This window comes from Malania oleifera, chromosome 9, assembly GCF_029873635.1.
Source record: "Malania oleifera isolate guangnan ecotype guangnan chromosome 9, ASM2987363v1, whole genome shotgun sequence".
Taxonomy (NCBI): Eukaryota; Viridiplantae; Streptophyta; class Magnoliopsida; order Santalales; family Ximeniaceae; genus Malania; species Malania oleifera.
Window position 1 is genome coordinate 22,679,827 of NC_080425.1, and position 15,097 is coordinate 22,694,923.

Consider the following 15,097-nt stretch of genomic DNA (forward strand, 5'->3'; position numbering starts at 1 on the left):
AACTAGTAGGAGATTATGTGGTGGTTCTTTATGTTTAGCATACAACCATTATCTTCTTGTATAGATTTTTTTTTATTACATAGGAATTCCAACCACCAACGAACCCTTCGGACTCCCTGGTGCGGTACCAAACTTACGGATCAACGTCCTCCGTCCCCAGGTCTCGCTGATTAGGGTAAAGTCTGAATGTTGTATAGATAATTTTTGCCTCTTAATGAAGGAGATATTTCTTTAAAAAAACATATTAAAAAAGATACTTTTCTTTTTGAATGAGCTTAAACTTATAAAAATAAAATAAAAATACACTCCCATATGTTTCAAATCTTTGAAAATCAATCATTTAAATATATAATATCAATGATGATAATAAGCAATAAATAGTATGCAATAAGGATAGATATTATTCTTTTAGAACCTTCCTTACTTTGACCATATGAGGGAACTAGAATGGACTAGGTTTGAAATTAGGTCCCATGACCAAATTTTAACTAATCCCACACACAATATTGACCATACTGCCTGTTCTCAAGTTTCTACTATTATAGATCATGCACTCAATTTTGATTCTTATGGTAGCCTTGAGGAAATTCTCCATCCTATACTCACTATCTCATAACCATTATCATTAGGTCCAAGAGTATATGGGACAATATTTCATAATAATTATTACTTTAAACTTACTAAAGGTTAAATACTTTCTTTGTAAGAACCCGATCCATGATAAATGGATTAAATTAATAAAGGAAAGGGTAAAAAGATAATTGAGCAGAGTTCGTCGACAAAACCAGGGTTCGTCGACGAAGGCCTTTTGTTGCTCGGCGACGAAATGTAGAGGCTTATCAATAAGGAGAAGCGGAAAGGCTTCGAAAAACCGGAAATCTCAAGCTCGTCGATGAGGCCACCATTTCGTCAACGAGCTGTCTACGTCGGCTCGTCGACGAGAACGCCATTCGTCAACGAGGTCAGCCAAGTCAAAGGATTATAAATATCATTTTTCTTTACTTCCTAACTAAGTAATCTAAATATATCTCTCTCTCTAGGAACTCGAAAACCACACTCTCTCTCTAGATTTCTTCATCGTACGGTTCTCGAATCGTCGATCCGACGTTACCACGAGGATCAGGAAAGGATTCTCTACAAGATTTGATGATCGGATTTTCGTTCCGAGCATTTTCAGGTTTTGGCTCGAAATTAAGGTAAGACTCGGTTTTCAATTCTATTTCGGTAGTTGTGTAGGGAATAGAATTGTGAGTATGTTCTGTACTATGGTTTATAGGTTTTGGGAATTCGGTTCGCTATTTAGGGGTCGTAAAGTTCGGGATTGGTCATTTGGGGAAAGGTAAAGGGATTATGTTTATGTCGATTATTTTTAAAATTAGATTCGGTAGAACTGTGGTTCGCGGTCCTATGTGCATTTTGGTTACTCATTTGGAGAAATCTAACGGGTAAAATTATGGGTTTTTCATGTTATAGTTTTGGGGAAAAGGGGGCATTGGGTTGCATCTCTGGTTTTGTTGGAAAACCATAAATATATTGTGATATATATTGCGTTATAGGGATGGTCGTGCCTTAACTTGTTTAAACTGTATATGTTTGGAAAATCATGATTTTAGATTACCAAATGGATGCAGTTTGTTTGGTTATATGAGCATGCATGGTTGTGTTTTGCTGAAATGCAATAGGAACGGGGTTCCGAATTGTTCCAGGTACTGAAAGAGTGTCCGGTTCTATATCCGAGGGTGTGAAATATCACCTGCCATGTTTGGCAAGAGTGTTCGACTCTATATCTGAAGGCGTGAGCCTTACCGACTAATCACCGAAGGGTGTGGATCCACCAGTTGTACCGGTACGATGCCATGGGAGCTTGGGGCTACGCCATGTGCTAGGGACGCTGTGTAATGAGGGCTGGTTTCGAGCCGAAGGGTGTGACGACACCGAGTTACTTGATCATGTGTGTGTGTGTGAATGCACTGTACTGGAACTGTTTTGTGAAAATACTGGAATTGCATTTAAATGTGTATGTGTTATGTCATGATAACACTCATATGCCACACACCGATATAATCTAGATCTGCCTTACTGAGAGGTGTCTCACCCCTGCTGTACGTATATATTTTTTCAGGTCCTTCGAGTAATCGGAACTAACATCCTTGTGTTGGGAGCGTAGTGGTCGGAGTACTGTGAGAGGTACTTGGGTAAGTACTAGGACTGTACTGGATTGTCTTTTGTGGTTTTTGGCTGATACCCGGGTTTGTGTTGTATATTATGGAGCTTAAACTCCTTTTGTATAGACTCTGGTATAGTACATAATATGTATAGAAATACCTTTTCCGTTGTGTATCTGTTATGTACATGAATGTGTATAGGGTGTACGAGAACACCATAGGGTCGGACCCTTATTCGTTATGGTGTATCATGGATGTTTTGTATGATACAGGGACAAGTTAGGTTACTTATTCACCCCTAGGTCCCATTACGGGGTTCGGAGCATGATAGCTTGGTATAAGAGCTAATTAGGTTGTTAGGTCTTGTAGACTTAGTTAGGTATAGTTGTATGTACATACCAGAGTATAGGATGTTGGAAATGGGTAGAGTAGGTCAAGGGTTGTTTTGTTGTTAGACAGGGACTCATTGGCGGTGTTCCGTGTTTTTCCTGGAATGACGATTTTAGTAAAATCATGGCAACCCATTGATGATATTCGTGTCGGTGTGATAGGACAGATTTGGACCCGTGAGGTGGTAGTTAACATGATTAGTTGTAGATAATTGTCTTAGTTGTACATGTTGTAGGAGTACTAATAGATTCCTATTGTTTTTCAGAATGGAGCCCAAGGATAACAACCTGGGAAGTGGCTCCGAGAAGACGACGAGTGATGAGTCTCCTTCTGTGCCTCGAGAGCTGACGAGGCAGGTCATGCTGGAGATTAGGCGGAGTGTTAGGAGATGCGAACGCTCTCCTACGTTTGTGGGATGCACCATCGAGAGGTTCACACGCATGCACCCTCCGACGTTCTCTAGAGGACATGATCCGATGATAGCAGAGGATTGGGTTGAGAAAACCGAGAGGATTTTGGAGGTCTTACACTACACAGATAAGCAGAGAGTCCTCTATGCTACCTTTCAGCTGTCTGAAGAGGCAAGATAATAGTGGACTTCGGTGAGTCTACTGGAGAAGCAGAGAGTCGGTCCTATAGAGATGACATAGAGCCGCTTCAAGGAAGTGTTCTTTGAAAGATACTTCCTGACCTCCATACGTGACGCTAAGGCGGATGAGTTTTCTGCTCTGACTTAGGGAAGTATGACAGTGTAGGGGTATGCTGCTCAATATATAGAGTTATCCTGTTTCGCGCCGTGTTTGATCTTGAACGAGTATGAGAAGACTCGAAGGTTTGAGAAGGTTTTGAGGAAAGACATCCACAGGTTAGTGGAAATGTTGCAGATCCGAGAATTTTCGATTTTGGTTGATAAGGCCACTATGATTGAGACTGACATCTGGGACGATGAGGTGGATCAGGAGCCGAAGAAGAGGCCAGCACATTTTGGTTCCCAGTCAGGATCTCTCCAGGGATCATGGAAGAAGAGGAACAGGGGCTCGAGTTACCTTAAGAATACCGAGTATGAGGGTTCTCAGATGAGCCGGTCAAGAGATTGTTGTATCAGGTGCCACAAATGGCATAGCAGTGAATGTCAGTCGTTCGGGGGTAACTGCTACAACTGTGGCCAGTCAGGTCACATGGCTCGGGATTGTCATGCACTAAAGAGGGGTATACCTTTTTCGAGTCATAATCGGGGAAGTAATCAAGTATCCCGGGGAACTTATCAGGCGAACACAACTCCAGCAAGGGTGTGCTCGCTTACTCTAGCGGATGTTGAGCAGGCAGGGAATGTGGTGACAGGTACTATGATGTTGTTTTTAAATAGAGTTGTGATTTTATTTGATTCGGGTGCAACCCACTTTTTTATATTTGCTAATTTTGTGAAACTGTGTGGGGTGGAGACCCAAGTTATGAAAGAAGGATTGTCTGTAGCTACACCATCTGGGAGTGTATCATTATGTAGGAGGATGTTAGAAGATTGCCTAGTGGTAATTCAGGGAAAGTTGCTACTAGCGAATCTTGTAGTATATGATATATCGAGGTTTGATGTCATATAGGGGATGGATTGGTTATTCTCCAATTATGCTGTGATCGATTGTCGTAGAAGGGTGGTAGTGTTTAGACCTCATGGGGAGTAGGAGTATGAGTTTGTAGGATCATGTGTGCGTTCGACGCCATAGGTTCTATTGACACTACAGGCGAGGAGATTACTCTTGGACGGATGTCAGGGGTACCTGGTTTGCATGAAGGAACCGCCGCAGGATGGGTTGAGACTCGAGGATATTTGAGTGGTTAAAGAGTTCCCAAATGTATTTCCAGAAGATTTACCCGATTTACCTCTGGATCGTGAGGTCGAGTTCATGATAGAGTTGCTGCCTGGCAAGGCACTGATTTCTAAAGCTCCGTATCGGATGGCTCCAGCAGAACTTGAGGAGTTAAAGGAGCAGTTGCAGGAATTACTGGACAGGGGCTTCATTCGGCCTAGTGTCTCGCCCTGAGGAGCTCCAGTTTTATTTCTGAAGAAGAAGGACGGGTCAATGTGCATGTGCATTAATTACCGTGAGATTAACAACGTGACTATGAAGAATCGTTACTTGTTGCCTCGTATCGATGATCTCTTTAACCAGTTACAGGGGACACTGGTCTTTTCGAAGATCGACCTACGGTCAGTATATCATCAAGTGAGGGTTAGATCTGAGGATGTTGCGAAGACCGCTTTCCAAATTAGATACGGCCACTACGAATTCTTAGTCATGCATTTTGGGTTGACGAATGCTTCGGCGATGTTCATGGATCTTATGAACAGAGTTTTCCATGAGTACCTAGACCAGTTTGTAGTGGTGTTTATCGATGATATTCTGGTATACTCGAGGAGTCCGGAATAGCATGAAAACCATCTGAGGTTGGTATTACAGATTCTGCAGGAGAAGAAGTTGTACGCTAAGTTGAAGAAGTGTGAGTTCTAGTTGAATCAGGTTGCATTCTTAGGCCATGTAGTGTCTAAGGATTGTATCTCAGTTGATCCTAGCAAGATTGAAGCAGTGGTCGATTGGGTGAAGCCGAAGAATGTGCTGGAGGTTCGGAGTTTTCTAGGACTGGTGGGTTATTATCGTCGGTTCGTGGAGGGATTCTCTAAGTTGTCTGGGTCTCTAACTCATTTGACCAGGAAGGAGGTGAAGTTTGGGTGGACCAGTGATTGCGAGCAATGTTTTCAGGAGTTGAAACACCCGCTGGTTACTGTTCCGGTTTTGACCATTCCTTCTAGGGATGGCAGTTTTATGATATATAGTGACACGTCTTCGAACGGCTTGGGATGTGTGCTTATGCAGTAGGGTAAGGTTATAGCGTATGCTTCTCAGTAATTGAAGGAATATGAGAAATTACCCTACACATGATCTGGAGTTGGCTGTCGTAGTTTATGCATTGAAAATCTGGCGACAATACCTATATGGTGTTCAGTGCGAAATTTTCACTGATCACAAAAGCCTCAGGTACTTTTCACACAGAAGGAGTTGAACGTAAGGCAAAGACGGTGGTTTGAGCTGATCAAGGACTACAATTGCACCATTAGTTATCACTCGGGGAAAGCTAATGTGGTAGTCGATGCGTTGAGTCGAAAGCCGGAACATGTTACGGTATCGACAGTTGTGGCTTAACATCACATCAAACGAGATTTAGAGAGCTTGAGTATAGAGTTGGTGGCCGGTGACCATCAGGCTTTCATTGTTAGCTTGGTGATCCAATCGACTTTGTTTGAGCATATTAAAGTTGTGCAGGATAGTGATGCAGAGTTAGCTGAGATTGTGGAGAAAGTACAATAGGGGTTAGCTGCGGAATTTAACCTCTCTGAGGGAGGTGTGTTGAGGTTTGGGACCAACCTATGTGTTCCAAACGACGATGAGATTAGAAGGACAATTCTAGAGGAAGCATGTCGTTCTTTGTATACAGTACATCCTGGTAGTACGAAGATGTATTGGGATTTGCGCAAGACCTTCTAGTGGAGTGGTATAAAAAGGCAAATTGCTCAGTTTGTGGAGCAGTGTCTGACATATCAGCGGGGGGAAGCTGGACATCATAGGCCGACAGGGCCATTACAGCCCTTAGCTATTCCGGAATAGAAATGAGAGCATATTTCCATGGATTTTGTGACTAGATTGCCGATACCACTTCACGCGCAGAATGCTATTTGGGTAATTGTGGACAGGTTGACGAAATCTACTCACTTTTTTATCGATGAAGGTTAGCTACCCTTTGAGTAGGCTAGCAAACATGTACGTGCATGAGATAGTTAGAATGCATGGGGTACTGGTGTCCATTGTGTCAGATCGAGACCCGAGATTTACTTCTTGATTCTGGACGAGCTTGCAGGAAGCACTGGGGATGAAGTTTACTTTCAGTACAACGTTCCACCCCCAAACTAATGGACAGTCAGATAGAACAATACAGGTCTTCGAGGATATGTTACGGGCTTGTGTGTTAGACTTCGATGGTAGTTGGATACAGTTTATGCCACTAGTAGATTTCTCCTGTAACAATAGCTTCCAGACGAGTATTAGGATGACACCATTCTAGGCTTTGTATGGTCGGAGGTATCGATCTCCTCTATATTGGGATGGGGTTGGTGAACGTCAGGTGTTAGGACCTGAACTCGTGCAGTAAGCGTATGAGAAGGTGGGTTTGATCCAGGATAGGATTAAATTGGCTTAGATTCGATAGAAGAGTTACGCGGATGTTCGTCACCGTGATTTGGAATTCGAAGCGGGGGGTAAGGTATTTTTGAGGATCGCTCCGACGAAAGGGGTGATGAGGTTCGAAAGGAAAGACAAGTTGAGCCCGAGGTATATTAGACTATTCGAGGTTCTTGAGCGAGTGGGTCTGGTAGCCTACAGGATTGCACTATCCCCAGCACTCTCGAGGATCCACGATGTGTTTCACGTATCCATGTTGAGGAGGTACGTGTTGGATTTATCACATGTTATAGTTACGAGGACGTGGAAATTGGGGAGACTTTAGCGTACGAAGAGGTACCTGTTCGGATTCTGGACCGTAAAGTTCAAAAGTTACATACCAAGGACATACCGTTGGTGAAGGTATTATGGCAGAATCATGAGGTTGAAGAAACTTCTTGGGAACTGGAAGTAGAGATACGCCAGAAGTATCCACAGTTGTTATGAGTATATGTGTATTACCCTACTTTGTATGGAATAGGTGGTTAGTCTTGGGGGGTGCGTGTTATTGTGAACTCCTAAGACAGTTTATGTATGTAACAATAGTATTCCTCCACCATAAGTGAGGGTATATATGTGTGCATATGTGTGTGTGTGTGTGTGTGTGTATTGTGATGGGGCTTCATTGTAATAGCCACCGGTTCTTTCTAGAGTCCAGTGTGTGTGTTTGAGTGTACGAATGAGTTTATGAATGAGAGATTGCAAATTTTGAGGACGAAATTTTTGTAAGGAGCGCAAGTTGTAAGAACTCGATCTGTGATATATGGATTAAATTAATAAAGGGAAGGGTAAAAAGGTAATTGAGCAGAGTTCATCAATGAAGCCAAGGTTTGTCAACGAAGGCCTTTTGTTGCTTGGCGACGAAATGCAGAGGCTCGTCGACGAGGAGAAGTCAAGAGGCTTCGGGAAACCAGAAACCTCTGGCTCGTTGACGAGCCTCTACATTTCGTCGCCAAGCAACAAAAGGCCTTCGTCGACGAACCCTATCTTTGTCAACGAGGAGAAGCCGAGAGGCTTCGAGAAAGCGAAAACCTCAGGCTCGTCAACAAGGCCACCATTTCGTCAACGAGCAGTCTACGTCGGCTCGTCGATGAGAACGCCATTCGTCAATGAGGTTAGCTGAGTCAAAGGGCTATAAATATCATTTTTATTTACTTCCTAGCTAAGTAATCTTAAAATCTCTCTCTCTCTAGGAACTCAAAAACCACTCTCTCTCTCTGTAGATTTCTTCGTCGCACGTTGCTGGAATCATCGATCTGACGTTACCATAAGGATCAGGAAAGGATTCTCTACAAGATTTGCAGATCAGATCTTCATTCCGGGCATTTTTGGGTTTTGACTCAAAATCGAGGTAAGACACGATTTTCAATTTTGTTTCGGTAGTTGTGTTGGGAATAGAATTGTGAGTATGTTCTGTACTATGGTTTATAGGTTTTGGAAACTCGGTTCACTGTTTAGGGGCCGTAGAGTTCGGGATTAGTCGTTTGGGGAAGGGGATTCTGTTATGTTAGTTATTTTTAAAATCAGATTCGGTAGAACTGTGGTTCGTGGTCCTGCATGCGTTTTGGTTACTCATTTGGGGAAATCTAACAAGTAAAATTATGAGTTTTTTATGTTACAGTTTTGGGGAAAAGGGGGCATTCGGTTGCATCTCTAGTTTGGTTGGAAAACCATAAATATATTGTGATATATATTGCGTTATAGGGATGATCGTGCCTTGACTTGTTTAAACTGTATATGTTTGGAAAATCATGATTTTAGATTATCAAATGGGTGTGGTTTGTTTGGTTATATGAGCATGCATGGTTGTGTTTTACTAAAATGCAATAGGAAAGGGGTTTCGAATTGTTCCAGGTACTGAAAGAGTGTCCAGCTCTATATCCGAGGGTGTGAAATATCATCTGTCATGTTTGGCAAAAGTGTCTGACTCTATATCCGAGGGCGTGAGCCTTATCGACTGATCACCGAAGGGTGTGGATCCACCAATTGTACCGGTACGATGTCATGGGAGCCTAGGGCTACGCCATGTGCTGGGGATGCCGTGTAATGCGGGCCTGCTTCGAGCCGAAGGGTGTGATGACACCGGGTTACTTGATCATGTGTGTGTGCGTGAATGCACTGTACTAGAACTATTTTGTGAAAATACTGGAATTGCATTTAATTGTGTATGTTTTATGTCATGATAACACTCATATGCCACATACCGATATAACCTGGATCTACCTTGCTGAAAGGTGTCTCACCCTTGTTGTACGTATATATTTTTCAGGTCCTTTGAGTAACCGGAACTAGCTTTCTTGTTTTGAGAGCGTAGTGGTCGGAGTACTGCGAGAGGTACTTGGGTAAGTATTAGAACTGTACTGGGTTGTCTTTTGTGGTTTTTAGCTGAAACCCGAGTTTGTGCTATATATTGTGGAGCTTAAACTCCTTTTGTATAGACTTTGGTATAGTATATAATATGTATAGAAAGACCTTTTTCGCTGTGTATCTGTTATGTATATGAATGTGTATAGGGTGTACAGGAACCCCACTGGGTCGAACCCTCACTCATTATGGTGTATCATGGATGTTTTGTATGATACAATGACAGGTTAGGTTACTTATTCACTCCTAGGTCCCATTACCGAGTTCAGGGCATGACATTCTTGTCATTACACTATAAACACAATCATCATAGTAATGGAAAGGAGATGTTATCGTCCAAGTCTCGCTTCTTTAATGAATCACAGTCATAGATTGTGTAAGTGTATTTTAATATTATTATTTTATTTATTATCTTAAAAAAGAGCATGTATCTTGGAATGAGTTATGTATCTACATTTAATTAGATCATTCATTCATGTATCTCATAAATTTATAAAATTAATTATATGAATGTACCTTAAATCTAGGTGTGTATCTATTTAATATATATTCATCTTATTAATTTAAGTACATGGAGAATGCAAGGTCATTTTGTACCTATAAATAGACCCTTAAGTCATTGGAACTACACACCAATTTCTTCTATTTATTATCATCATATCATCCTTATTTTGAGTCTAGAGAGTTTGACAAGCAAAGAAAGGTATTTTTAGTGGAGTTGTGGACTCTTTCGTTTATGTAGAATTGGAGAGAGTCATACGATTCAAATCAGGTTGTATCCGGAGGGAGACAAGTCTTGAAGAGTTTTGCTGCACCAGTTCGTCGGCTAAGCCAAAAACTGCAGAGAGTTTGAATCTCCTTAAAGAGAATGAGATATTCGTGCCTTAGCCTATTTGTGAATCGTGTTTATATTTGTATTTTTATTTGTGTTTATATTTTATTATTTTTATTTTATTAAATTTCCTAGCAATTTTAAGGAGATTCAATATATGAAGCTTATAGTTGAGAAACCAAGTGAAAATCTTGGAGATCTCAACAAGCCTTTTATGTTTTAAAGGAGCCCACTTCAAGAGATGGAAAGGCAAGGTACTCTTTTACCTTAGTCTCCTCAAAGTTGCTTATGTTATCACTGAGAAGAATCCAAAAAAGATCGATACCGAAAATAATGAATGAAGGTGAGTTGGTCAATCACAGCAAAAAATTGGAACCATTCAAAAAAATGAGTATAAATGTCGGTACTACATTTTAAATTGTTTAGCCGATTATTTTTATGATTATTATGATACTTCTTGCTCCTCCGCAAAGAAACTCTAGAAGGCTTTACATAATAAGTATGACACCGAGGAGGCAAGAGAACAAAATGCAATTCTGTAAGAAAATGGTAATACCAACAATGGTAATACCACAAAGGTAAATTTAATTGCTTTTGAACATAATACTTTGCCCAAAGGTCTTTTTCCTAAAACTTTCAATTAAAGCCTAAAAGGAGAAATAAGAAAGATAACAGTAGACCTTACAAAATGAATAGGAGCAACCCTAATCAAAAGAATTTGATCCAAGGACCCCCTTACAATCATAACAAGCAAAACAACAATGTTTGTTATGTCTATGGCAAAAGTGGGCATATTGCTTGAATTTGCAAATTTTGAAAGCATGGGCCTAGTCCTCAATCTAATATAGTTGAGGAACCATTTGTGGTGATGCTTATTGAGATAAATATGTTCCATAGTATTGAAGGGTGGTAGGCAGACTCAAGTGCTAATAGGTATGTCTGTTATGATAAATCTTGGTTCAAGGTGCACACTCCTTTTAAGGAACCCAAAATTATGCTTAAAAAGCATTTTAAGATGAAATATTTAAGTGAGGCTAATGTTATTTTAGGCATGAAAATTACATGATCATGCGATGGTATATTTCTTAATCAGGCGCATTACATTGAAAAATTTATATGGCTATAATAATTACAAGCATGTTACTACTCCTTTTGATTCAAGTAATCACTTATTTCCTATTAAGAATAAAAATGGATTGGTTAATCAAAATGAATATAATAGCATTATTGGAAGCTTAAGATATGCAACAGATTTAACTAGACCTGATATTGCATATGCAGTAGGAATACTTAGTAGATTTTTTAGTAAGCCAGGTAGAGAAGATCAGAATGTTCTTGAACGTGTAATTAAATATTTAGTTAGTACTAAAAATCATGGCTTATTTTTTACTAAGTATCCTACCGTACTTGAAGGTTTTTGTGATGCTGGTTGGAGTATGTTATGTAAAACCCCCCGAATATGCACAACGGAAATATATATATTTGTGTAAAGGATCAAATACACACTGCAGCAATCTAATGGTGAATATACAGAACAATCAACAACCACAACAAGTAAATTAAAGCAATAAAAATCACAAAGATATAGAGAATTACATGGTTCGACAATGCCTACATCCACGGGAGCAAATGAAAAAGATTCACTATCTTCTGGTATAAATTACAAGAGTAATCCAAGAACCCTATTAATTCTCTCAACAATCATCAACCAACACCCTTGGTGTTAGGAATATACGAACAAATTCCCGAAACCTGTGAGAAACAAATAGAGAAAGAATAACGCTAAAGAAAAATTCAATCACACGCACAAGACAATATTTACGTGGTTCGGCAATTTTGCCTACGTCCACGGAGTTGCAGGGATTTCAATATTATCAGGAAGAAAGCACAGAGAGTGTGGCGATACAATTCTCTCGCTCTCGCTCTCTCTCGCGGATACAACCACTCAAACCCTAATCACCCGAAAGCACCCTTTTTATATGTTGCGCCTAGGGTTCCGTTCCGAATGGGCTCCTCGGGTCGTCATCCAAATTAAGACACAACTAGGCTCCACAAAAGCCCAACACTTGGCTTACCATATACAACATATACTATGTATATATAAGCCTCCTTGGACGTTTCCCCGTGAAACTCAATCGTATTAATGTCCATTTATTCAAAATTTGAAATCTGCGCTGGACATCCCAAGCCAAACCTTCGACTAATTGAGCCAAATTGTCGACTATTTCAAACAGAATGTAAATTATTTGAATTTTGAAGCCAAATAGTCAATTGTTTCCCTGCTGCTCCTTAGCACATGTCATTTTCTATTATGTCTTCTTCCTTGTTTATGCAATCCATCAAGTATATGAACCATGAAAACACAACATAATACTTTGTTAGGTGATTCTCTCTCTACCACTAGTTATATTTTTACTTTAGGTTGTGGTGCTATTTGTTCAAAATCTAAAAAATAAACAATAGTTGCTAACTCAACTATGGAAGCTGAGCTTATTGCTTTAGCATCAACTAGTGAGGAAGCAAGTTGGTTGAGAGATATGTTGTATAAAACTCCATTTCGGGAAAAACCAATACCACCTATATGTTGTATGAAATTCCATTTTAGGAAAAATCAATGCCACCTATCCTAATTAATTTTGATAGTACTGCTACAATTAGTAGAGTGAATAACCATTATTATAATGGTAAATCTAGACCCATAAGAAGAAAACATAGTACTATGAGATCATATTTGAGTAGTGACATCATTAATGTGAGTTATATAAAATCTTCTAAAAATCTTGTGGATCCATTAACTAAGGCCTTAGTAAGAGAAAGGGTCTGGAATACATCAAGGGGGATGGGATTAAAGCTTGTAGAATCATGAACCACGTATGAGGATACCCAACCCAAGGACTAGAGATCCTGTAATGGAGGAGGTTCAATGGGAAGAACAAATCATATGGTGGTCGTATGAAATGCACTATTTTTTTTTAAGTTCATCCCTATGGTGTAAGTACATTTATCTTGTAACGGAGGAGGTTCCCTTGATAGATTTCACCTATACAAGAATGAGAGTGGGGCCGCTCTCTATGAGAATTGGGTTTATTATCAAATATGCTCATGAAATCGGGATTAGCACAAGGCTGAAATGTGCAAGCTATTAAAGCTTATGTCAACACCTGAATGATTATGTGTGAGCAGTAATACTTTAGTTCCCTTAAGCATTCATAGTTCAAGTCTGAGACCACTATTGACTATGGAGTAAAGATTATTATTCACCAAGTGAAGGTTCAATACAGAACATACAGAACACACCTTCATTATGCATAATTATTCATTTTTGATTGTTAAACTCTCTACATGCATGGTACATATATTTTAATATTATTAAAATGAGGGAGAGAATTGTTAGTGCATTTTAATATTATTATTTTATTTATTATCTTCGAAAAGAGCATGTATCTTGGAATGAGTTATGTATCTACATTTAATTAGGTTATTCATTCATGTATCTCATAAATTCATAAAATTAATTATATGAATGTATCTTAAATATAGGTGTGTATCCATTTAATATATATACATCTTATTTATTAACTACATGGAGAATGAAATGTCATTTTGTGCTTATAAATAGACCCTTAAGTCATTGGTACCACACACCAATCTCTTCTCTTCATTCTTATCATAGCATCCTTCTTTAGAATCTAAAGAGTTTGACAAGCAAAGAAAGGTATTTTTAGTGGAGCTTTGGACTCCTCCACTTCTGCAGAATTGGAGAGGGTCATACAATTCAAATCGGGTTGTTATATCCTAGGAGAGACAAATTTTGAGGAGTTCTGCTACACTGGTTTGTGAGTTAAGCCAAAAGTCGCAAAGGGATTGAATCTCCTTAAAAAGAGCAAGATATCTGTATCTTAGCCTATTTGTTAATCGTTTTTATATTTGTATTTTTTATTTGTGTTTAATTTTTATTATTTTTTATTTTATTAAATTTCCTAACATCTTCTCATCAAACTTTCTTTATAAGATTTCAAATCATAGGATGGGTTTCATCAATCATCTACTAGGAACTGCTTCTAATTTTTCAATGATGTTCATTTTGCTATATTTTTAGTTAGTAGCCACTTAATATATTAGGAATTGCCCATAATTTCTCCAAGTACCTTAAGTTATGATAAGGATATAAAATGCACCTCTGTTGGGAAGACTAAGAAGTAAGACTATTTATTATTAAGAGTAATTGCAAGGACAATTGAATAGGGAGATAAAGAAGTTAGGAATGATTGTGACAGATGTAACTTCCCTTGAGTTAATAAAGATCTTTAATTATAGAAGCATCTCATCTCTAGGAGGTTGCACCTATAAAAAGGAAGTGAGGAAACTATAGGTAGGTAGAAATTTCTTTCGCTATTTACTATTGCCAACCTTAAGTTTCTTATATCCTTTGACTTAGGCATCAAAGTACATCTAATTCCTCCAAGCATTGTCTTGCCTTTCTCTCTAGGTTCTTGATCATTGTCCTTTATTTTTTGAAGGCAATAGTTTGGCACCAACCATGGTGTAGCCAAGGAAAAAAACTATTTTATTCAAGACCATGTCTACATCACATAGCAATCCTCATTATGACCAATCAGAGGGAACTAACTCCCCTTCGTCGGTGTGCTCACCATAGACCAAGGCATCAAAATTAGAGGGGATGATCTTAATAGAGCAGTTCTTAATCTTCTAGAGATGAAATAAAGCTATGTTAGGGGAAATCGTCTCACAAAGGAAGGATCCCTCAACCAAGTAGGAAAAAATGCAATCTTTGCCCTCGACAAAAGAAGGGAAGGATGTGGTGGTACTTGAAAACCAAGAGACAAATATATTGATAGCTTCAATTTTATTGTACTTAGCTTTATATTGTATATCTATTTGAATATTCAAATCATGGCAGTAAGATACTTAAAATTGAAAAATATTAAACCAAAGGAGACTATTTTGAGATACTTCCAAAAGCGGCTGATCAACCTCCATTGGGTAGCCAATCGAAGTGCAGCAAATATGGTTTTAAAACCTAAAGATCACATATTTTCTCTCATTTTCTCCCTCTC